Source organism: Notamacropus eugenii, chromosome 1 (assembly GCF_028372415.1).
Source record: "Notamacropus eugenii isolate mMacEug1 chromosome 1, mMacEug1.pri_v2, whole genome shotgun sequence".
Lineage (NCBI taxonomy): Eukaryota > Metazoa > Chordata > Mammalia > Diprotodontia > Macropodidae > Notamacropus > Notamacropus eugenii.
Window position 1 is genome coordinate 244,438,103 of NC_092872.1, and position 7,922 is coordinate 244,446,024.

At 42.7% G+C, this 7,922-nt stretch overlaps 1 pseudogene; it reads left to right on the plus strand.

Annotated features, from left to right (window-relative positions):
• The first annotated feature begins 6,281 nt into the window (after positions 1-6,281).
• Positions 6,282-6,730, plus strand: LOC140524774 (ribosomal protein uL24-like pseudogene; annotated as a pseudogene).
• The last annotated feature ends 1,192 nt before the right edge of the window (positions 6,731-7,922 follow it).

Consider the following 7,922-nt stretch of genomic DNA (forward strand, 5'->3'; position numbering starts at 1 on the left):
GGGAGGGAAGAGTGTGTGAAATGGTTTTGAATGGGAGGATTGTACTCAACCCCCCTGGAGCACTGACTGGAGCCTTGTCCTACAAGGAAAGAGGCAATTATGCTGATTTCCCTGCTGAGAATAAAATGGCCAGAAAGATGAATATTATTTTTAGTCTTGGGGTCCAGAACACAGTCTCCAATGCAATCATTCCTCTGAGCGATAAAGGCCGGTGTCATCATGGCTCACAGGCCGCTCTGCAAACATGTCCTCAGGCCTTCTCAGAGGTGTCCATATCATGGGCCAGAAACCAAGCCGCAGAGGGTGGCTAAATCTCACCCAAGACCTTCCACCCTTTGGGACGGAGATGAAAGTCCCATTATTGTACATTTGCCCTCCATTCATTTGTCCTTTAACAAACCTTCTCAATCCTGGTGACTTCCCTCTGTTCATGATTTCCTATTTTCCTGCACACGGCTTGCTTTGTAGATATTTTATTTGCATGTTGTTGGATTATAAACTCCTAGACTTTTGACGGTTTGTGTCCCCAGCACTTAGCACAGGGCCTAGCACTTAGAAGGCACTTAATAAATGTTTATAAGCCTATTGATTGTTATTACTATTAATAATCACAGGAAGGCTTAGATATGTATATGAGGACATGTTTCTTTCATTCTTGGGGGGGAGGGAGGTGCACCCAGACACATGTGATTTCATCTTAATGGAAACTCCCTGTAGAGAAATTATTTTGTACTAATATAGGTGGGTACCTAATGTGTAACTTAGAGTCTTACAGAAATGCCAGAGACACTGGGGGCTTGAGTGGCTCGTTACTATCACAGAGCTAAATGGTGGTCAGACACAGGATTTGAACTGAGCCTTTCTTGACTCCAAGGTCAGCAATCTAAGCCATACTGCCTTGTACAATAACCCCACCACTACTACTTTTACTTTTGTTGCTGTCAAGCCCTGTCTGACTCTTCGTGACTATATTTGGGGTTTTCTTGGCAAAGATACTAGAGTGGTTTGCCGTTTCCTTTTCCAGCTCATTTCACAGAGGAGAATGCTGAGGCAAACAGGGTTAAGTGAGTTGCCCAGGGTCACCCAGCTAGTAAAATGTCTGAGGCCAGATCTGAACTCAAGAAGATGAGTCTTCCTGACTCTAGATTTAGGGTTCTATCCACTGCACTAGCTAGCTGCCCACTACCAGCACCACCACCCTTACCACCTCTAGTAGTAGTAGTACTGTTAGTAGTAGCAGTAGTAGTTGTCATGATAATGACTGACCTTTATATAGCATTTAAAGATTGCAAAATGCTTTATATACATTGAACAAATGAGACTTCAAGTTGGCATGACAGTGACTAAGGTCATCAGCAAGTTATTGCAAAGCTGAGACTAGAACCCAGCTTCCCAGTCCTGGGTTTTATTCTGCCTTGAACTGAGGGCAAACTGTATTTAGGGAAATTCATTTCTCATTACTCAATTTAATTCAAGAAATATTAGTAAATTAGTAAATATATGCTGGGTGCTGGGTAAACAATGGTAATGATCAGATAGCTCTGCCTTTAAGGAGATTACATTCTAGTGCACAGAGATATGATGAGCAAACAGGTAAGTTAGGCAGAAGACACAATTATTTCCTTCAAACTTACTGCTCCTCAAACATGAGGGGAAAAGATGCACAATTTTCTCTAGTTAGGGATTTCCCTGGAGTAGGCTGCCATAGTCAGGCTTCAGGGTTTGGGGGTTTTTTAAGCATTTTATTACAACAAACTCGGACAATGTTCAGTCATTTGTATTACCCAGAGGACTTTTGTTCATTGTTTCTGCTTTGGGGGAAAAGAAAGGGAAGATCTCTGCTTCACAGAGCTTTTGTAGCCTGTGATGAAGTGGTTTTTTTTGCAGCAGCAGGCATAGAGAGACACTTCCCATTACCTTTTGATCTATTTTTAATTTACAGCAAGGGTACTTTTGAAGTGGATTTTTTTCAGGCCAGGTCAAAGTAAGAGAATGCTTGGAATTAAAACTGGAAAGGATCTTAAAGTCTGCTGAGTCTGACTTCATCATTTTACAGGTGAAGGAATTGAGAATAAGACAGATAAAAGGAAGTAACAGCATCTAGATTCAAAGCAGGTGTGTTTGGCTAAATGTTTAACAACCAGCTGAATATTTAACAACCAGCTCTCAGAAAGGTAAGACACCCTCTTAAGTTAAATCTGTATTATTAACATGTTCTCCATCATTTTCTTAATTCCAGACAATCACCAAAACAATAGATCCTGCACTGATATGTAGGTTTCCAAAGTGTAAATGTACCCACTGGAAATTTAATAAGCAGCTCACCTGAGCCAGTTTGAGCTAGCTCCAGCATAACCTTCAAACCTAACTCTAAACCCAGTGGTCCGGCCACTGTCCCACCCTAGATGTTCCTTTGCATGTTTTCTTCTTCCTAAGAAGCTGGAAGAGGTCATAGAGGTCACTTTGACCAATGCCCTCCTTTAGAAGATGAGGAAACCAAGACCCAGAAGTTAAGGGATGAGCCCAGGTTCACTCAATGAGTTCGTAGTAAAGCTGAGACTAAAGTCCAGGTCTTCTAACCCTCCAACTTATGGTCTTTCCACCATCCAAGAGGTTACCTTCCATTCATTCTGTAGAGACTATCTACGTATGTGTCAATGTTTGTGCACTGTCTCCCCAGTAGAACTGTGATGTCCTTGAGGGCAGAGACTATGCTCATCTTTGTATTAGCCCAGCATTTGACTCATGTCACTGTTGTTGTTGGATTCTTCATGACCCCATTTGGGATTTCCTTGGGAGTGATACTGGAGTGGTTTGCCATTTCCTTCTCCAGCTCATTTTACAGAGGAGGAAACTGAGGCAAACAGGATAAAATGACTTGCCCAGGATCATATAGCCAGTAAGTATCTGAAGCCTCAAGAAGATAGGTCTTCCTGACTCGGGCACTCTATCCACTGAGCCTTGATGCATAGTAGGTGCTTAGCAAATACTGTTAACTTGATACCACCCTGCTTTAAAGTGTAAAAAAACCCCCACAAAGTAGATTGTGTAAGCTTTGCCATCCCCATTTTACAAATGAGGAAACAGAAGTTTAGGAAATTTAAGTCACTCATCATCGAGGTATTGCGTTAGAGCTAGAATAAAAATCTTGGCCTCTTGACTAGACGGACAATGAACTTTTCCCAACACCGTACTTCTTCATTTGTTGTCAAAGCCAATGGCCAGACATGGGTCTAGCTGAGTCTTCAGCAATAATTAAAATAAAAATCTAAAATCCTTAACCTGCTCTGAAAAAAAAATAGAAAAGCAAAGAAAACAGAAAGCTCAAATACCTTCCTGGAATCAGTTTAAAGGGAGCAGCAAAAAATAAATCCTATTACATTTGCATGGTTACCAGTGCCCTTCGAAATTCTGATTGGCCCTGCTAATTTCAAAAAAGCTAAGTCTAATTAGTTTCCCTGTGGAGATGCTGCTGGAGTAGAATCCAAACCATCACCAAGAATCCTGGCACCTCAGCCAAATCAGTCAACAGAGCAGAGAGAAGAAGAATGGTGGGTGACCATTGCTGGGCATGGTTGAGGTAGACTGGATACAGAGGTCTTGTGAATTAAGAAGGCTGAGGAACTGGGATGCCTGGGCATTCAAATGAGGCAGAGGCTGGAGTGGAGAAGAAAAAACAACTAAAACTGCAAGCCAGATACCAGATTTATTGGGGGCAGAGAAAGGGCGACCTGGAGGTCCTTACATGACAGTCACAAGGACCTGAATAGGCTACAGCAGAGCTGAAAGGAGGAGAGGTCATTGCTACATGACGGTGACCAGAGAAAGGTCTGAAGGTGGTTTTGGGGAGCGAGGAGCAGTTGATCAGTCAGTCAACAAACACTTATTAAGGCTTACTATGTGTTAGGACTGTGCTAAGTGCTGGCGATTCAAAAATAGGCAAAAACACAGTCCCTCTCCTCAAGGAGCACACATCCTAATAAGGGAAACAACATGCAAACAATGATCTGCATACAATCGATCAATGAGCATGTATCAAGCACCTACTATGTGCTGTGCTGAATGCTGCATTGACATATGTGGGCAATGGGTGGTAATCTCAGAGGGAAGGCACGGGGGTGGGGCAGAAGGGACACTGGGAAAGGTCTCTTGCAGAAGGTAGAATGTAAGCTAAGTCTTGAAGGAAGCTGGGAGACAGAGGCGAGGAGGGAAGAATTCTGGGCCGGGGGGTGACAGCCAGTGAGGAGATGTGCCGTTGGACTAGAAGGTTGGCATCAGTATCTCGGGATCATAGAGCACATGGAGCGAATGAAGGCAAAGAATGTGAGAAGGCATCTAGGATGAAGAAGAGTTTGTTGCCAGCAGAGAAGGGCTCCAGGGGACTGAGCAGGATAAAAACCAAAAGGACTGGGACCATGCTGAGGAGAGATCAGAGCATGGGGAGAGATGAAAGGAAAGCAGGCCCCGATGAGGGAGTCCTACCAGAGGTGCAGCGGTAGGGGCAGAGCAGGGCGAGGATCCCAGCGGGTTCCTTCTCTGACCTCCATTGCTCAGATGTGTGCTGTTGAGTGCAGCTCTGCAGAATCAATCAATCAGTAATCAATAAACACTTACTGAGTACAGAGTCTATGCAAGGCAATAGCCTAATTGCTGTGTCAGACACAAAGTGATATAAGACATTTGGTAGTGAACATCAATCAGCAAGCATTTATTAAGTACGTATGTGCAGGCCAAGCCCTACACTATGCTAGGCTAAACACTGGGGCTAATGAGAAAAAGCAAAGATGGCTCTTACCTGCGGGTAACTTACATCTTAACAGGGGGAAGTCACATGCAAATAACTTAGGTACATACAAGGTACATACAGAGAAGGAAGCTGACCTTGGAAAGGATGACTCAAGTGTTTGAGGAAGACCACAAAAAGTCTCCTCCTACAGAAGGAGATGACTGGGTGGATTCTTAAAAAAAGCTGTGGAAGCTGAGACAGAGGTGAGCAGGAAGGGCATTCCAGATATGGGAGATTATCAGTGCAAAAACCCTAAGGCCATAGGAGTGTAGTGTGCTAGGAATAGAAACAGGCTGATATCACCATCCAGCAGAGAACTTGGAAGGGAATAAAGTGTGAGAAGACCAGAAGGGGAGGAAGGAGCCAAGTTGTGCCAACTAGAGAATTTTATACATGGTCCTAGAAGTAATAGGGAGTCACTAAAGTTGATTGAGCAGGGGAAGGTGGAATAGTCAAACCTACATTTTAGGAAAAGTGCTTTGGTAGAGGCAGGAGGGATGGAGTGACATGGGAAGAGATTTACAGAAAGGACACCAGTTAGTAGGTCATTGAAATAGTTCAGGTGAGAGGTATTGAGGGCTGAGGAATCTAGGAGAATAGCTGTGCCCTAGATGTAAGAAAAAAACTCACAAGAGGGGAGTTTGGGGGAAAAGATAATGAAATCTGAGTTTTGTTTTGCTTTTTTTGACATGATGAGTTCAAAATGCCCATGGAACAATAAGGCTGAAATGTCTAGTAGCAATTGGTGATGTAGGGCTGGGGCTTAGGAAAGAAATTAGGGCTGGAGATAAGTAGATAGATAGATAGACCAATAGAGAGACAGATGAATGGATAGACGATAGATAGATAGATAGATAGATAGATAGATAGATAGATAGATAGATAGATAGATAGATAGATGACAGACAGATTGATTGATAGATAGATGATAGATAGAATGAATATATGGATAGATAGACAGATGGATATTTGGATGGATAATAGATATATAGGTACAGTATACATACATGTATATGTATAAGAATCATCTGCATAGAGGTGATAATTACTCTAAGATCCAATGAGATCCCCAAGTGAGAGTATTTAGAGAAAAGAGAAGAGGCCCAGGATAGAGCCTTGGAGATGACATAGATAAAGATCGACAAAAGATACTGAAAAAGCAGTCAGACAGACTGGAGAAAGAACCAAGAAAGCACAGTCACAAAAACCCACAGGAAAGCAAGAATCAAGGAGAAGGTGGCTAACACTGTTAAGTGTTTCAGAAAGTTCAACAAGGAAGAGGATAAAGAAGTCATTAGATTAGGCAATTAGGAAATCACTGATAAAATTTGGAGGGAGCTGGTTCAGTTGAATGAAGAAACCAGATTAAAGAAGGTTTAACTAGGGTGAGAAAGGATGTAGAAGCACTTACTATAAAGAACTTTCTTAAGATTAGCTACGGGAGGAGGTTAGGTTTCCAGTACCAGATAACAAAGTCTCTTTTTGAATGGTCAAATGATCAAATGCCAAAATGAAGTTCAATCCATTTGTGACCTCGGACCAAAGCAAGAACCGCAAGAGACATTTCAAAGCACCCTTGCACATCTGGCGTAAAATCATATCGTCCCCACTCTCCAAGGAGTTGAGGTAGAAATACAACATCAGTTGCATGCCCATCCAGAAAGATGACAAGGTCCAGGTGGTTCGTGGACACTGCAAAGGTCAATAAATTAGCAAGGTAGACCAGGTTTACAGCAAGAAATACATAATCTTCATTGAATGTGTACAACATGAAAAAGCTAATGGCCCAACTGTCCATGTGGGAATTCACCCTAGTAAGGTAGTTATCACCAGACTAAAACTGGACAAAGATTGAGAAAAGAGCATTAAGTCAAATCCCAGCAAGTTGGAAAAGAGGAGAAGGGCAAATATAAAGAAGGAATCATTGAAAAGATGCAAGAATAAAATAGGCTGCTGTACAGTTGTGATTAAAAATGAAAACTAAAAAAAAAGATCAGCTAAGAAATGAGGGAGAGATATAGGTTGATGACTGGATCAAATGAGGGTTTTTTAAGAATGGGGGAATATTGTAGGAAGCAAGCTGTAATGCCAATGAGACACTCACAGCAGCGTTACGTATGCGTATTTCCAGGGTAAATTCACAAAATGTAAACTCTCTTCCTCAAAGATGAAACCAAAATATTTTTCCAGATACCAGAAAGCCAATTCCACCATGGTAACAAGGAAGTTTGTACATATTATCAATAAAGGGAGCACAGTCATCCCCAAGCCTTCCCTCCATCAGGTCTCCCCACAAACAAGTTCCCTTAGGCAAAACCATTCACTCACACTAGCTGCTCTGCTCCACTTTGCCTCCTCTCTCTCTCAGCTCTACCTCATTCCCTCCTTCTGCTCCATGCATTTGGCAAGCTTCTCCCACCATCAGCTCCATATGACTCAGGCTGGGAGCTGGGCCAGAGCTCAAAACAGGACACATGGGCCTATTAAGGGGTAGGAAAGATCTTCAAACTCCCTTACCATTACACAGGCAAGGAGCCAGGAGACAGAGATTATGAGAAAGGTAATGGCGACAATCTTCTGAAGAAAACTGCATGTGAACAGTGGTGAATGTAGAGGAGTTGGCCTTGGCAAAAAGAAGGGCCACCCCTTCATGCAAGACTGGAATAAAAGGCAGGGAAGATGTTGGAATGGAATGGCATGAGGATAGAAGAGGGAATTCTCAATTTTGGGATTGGGTGATATGAGGTGAGGGTGGAGGAAGGGAATACAATGACAGAGGCTTGAGGAGAGAAAAGATTTGAAGCAGCCACTGTGGTGAGTGGGATGGAGGGAAAGTCAAATTGCCTTGTTGCAGTGAGAGCCCAAGGGATACTATCTAGCTAGCATCAGTCTGCAGTGTATGCAGTCAACATGGTTTCATGATTTCCTTCAGTTCCTTTCAACAGCACATGAATAAGAGTAAAGGAACCAGATAGTAGAAGTAATCAGGGTCAGGGGTTGGCAAGGTATGATTAACAACAACAAAGGAGGAAGGGATCCAAGTGTAGAGGGTAGTATAGGTTCAACAAGGGTTTAAGAATGGAAAGAGAGGAGGATTAAGATGGGGGGTGGTTTTAGAAAGAACTGAGGGAAGAGG